A 2,031-nucleotide genomic window follows, 5' to 3' on the forward strand; every position below is an offset into this window, starting at 1 on the left:
CTTTCTTTCTTTCTTTCTTTCTTTCTTTCTTTCTTTCTTTCTTTCTTTCTTTCTTTCTTTCTTCTTCTTTTGAGAGAGTGCACAAGTGAAGTAGAAGGGCAGAGTGAGAGGGAGAGAGAAAATCTTAAGCAGGCTCCACAAGCAGCACTTGGGGCTCAATCCCATGACCCTGAGATCACGACCTGAGCTGAAATCAAGAGTTGGACGTTTAACCAACTGAGCCATCCTGGCACTCCAAGTGTTATTTTCATAATTAAAAATTATATATTAATTTTATACTTTAACTCATGCTTCCCTTAAATACTAAATAGAAGTAAACAGATAAATAGCATGATTATGTGATTTGTAATTGGATCGTATCTCCCCATTCCCATCCTCTAGTGCTATTTCTAGTATCTCCTCTTTCTTGCTAGATGGTTTCAGGTAGGTGGTCTTGGAATAAACTGTTGCTTAGGGCATAAATGGCCATGTGTGACATAGCTCTGCGAAAACCTTTTACCACACCTGACAAAGGTGTAGAGCTTTAGTGATACTAGTGGAGTGTAATGGCATGTGCTGAATTTGTGTTGTCATGGACAGTCCTGGCAACAAAGGACATGGTGTGGCTATGAGGTGAGGAGGTACAGTTGGACTTAAATAAGAGTATGTAAGAGTACTTGTTCCAGGGCGCCTGGGTGGCTCAGTTGGTTAAGCGACTGCCTTCGGCTCAGGTCATGATCCTGGAGTCCCGGGATCGAGTCCCACATCAGGCTCCCTGCTCGGCGGGGAGCCTGCTTCTCTCTCTGACCCTCCCCCCTCTCATGTGCTCTCTGTCTCTCTCATTCTCTCTGTCTCAAATAAATAAATAAAATCTTTAAAAAAAAGAGAGAGTACTTGTTCCATAGACTCCAGAACAACAGCTCAGAGAGATTTTGTAGCACACAGGTTGGGGAATAAAGGCCTGATAATTAGTCATTGATAGGAATAACAGTGATATCTGGGTCACTTTTGGTAGTTTTATACAATTAACTAATTCATTATGATAATTGAAAATTACTATAAGCAAAGCCTGAGAATATAGCAGATAATAGATATTTATTAAACATTAAGGGTCCCATTTTCCCATGTTTTACTGAAAAATAATAGTTATAGTAACATCAACAACAACTACAAAATTACAAAGTATGCTTTTCACTAGAAATTTTATAGGGGAGCCTGGGTGGCTCAGTGGTTAAGCGTCTGCCTTCAGCTCAGGTCATGATCCCAGCCTCCTGGGATCGAGCCCCGCATCGGACTCCCTGCTCAGCAGGAAGCCTGCTTCTCCCTCTCCCACTCCCCCTGCTTGTGTTTCCTCTCTCGCTGTGTCTCTCTCTGTCAAATAAATAAATCTTTAAAAAAAAAATTTATTTATAGATTCATGTGAAGTATTCTAAGATCTAGGAGTCACAAATCTGAACATCTCTACAATAACTATACACTACAATTTTTTTTTTTTTTAAGATTTTATTTATTTATTTGACAGAGAGAGACACAGTGAGAGAGGGAATACAAGCAGGGGGAGTGGGAGAGGGAGAAGTAGACTCCCCGCTGAGCAGGGAGCCCGATGTGGGGCTCGATCCCAGGACCCTGGGATCATGACCTGAGCCGAAGGCAGATGCTTAATGACTGAGCCACCCAGGCGCCACTCAAGTCAGTGTTTTACTTGGTAAACATGTCTGAGACCATGCATCCCTGGCTGCTAAGCGCCATGGCGGACAGGGCTAGAAAGGTAACAGCTTTATTTTGAGCAGGGGGCAAAGACAAGGCAGCACTTTACAGCTACATTGTAACTAGATCCTGCATCAAATGTTTTTATTGTAAACTGTATTGATGCAGAGTTCTTTGGGTTCCTGAGTTGTCAGCAGATTATCTGCAGAGCCAGTGACTAGGTCCAAACTTTATTAAAAAAAAAAAAAGTCTCATCACTTATTTTGCAAAACTTTGTCAAACTATTTATATGAAGTCATGTTGTAAAGATAATGCTTCATTTCAAACAATGTTGCAGCCCATGGG

General features: G+C 41.5%; 1 non-coding gene across 1 annotated transcript; it reads right to left on the reverse strand.

Moving 5' to 3' along the window:
* Nucleotides 1–1,690: 1,690 nt before the first annotated feature.
* Nucleotides 1,691–1,821, reverse strand: LOC118009715. The gene has a single exon (XR_004679000.1). It is a non-coding gene; the product is annotated as a small nucleolar RNA SNORA63 (small nucleolar RNA).
* Nucleotides 1,822–2,031: the final 210 nt, after the last annotated feature.

Source organism: Mirounga leonina, unplaced genomic scaffold (genome assembly GCF_011800145.1).
Source record: "Mirounga leonina isolate KUSES-001 unplaced genomic scaffold, KU_Mleo_1.0 Mir_127, whole genome shotgun sequence".
Lineage (NCBI taxonomy): Eukaryota > Metazoa > Chordata > Mammalia > Carnivora > Phocidae > Mirounga > Mirounga leonina.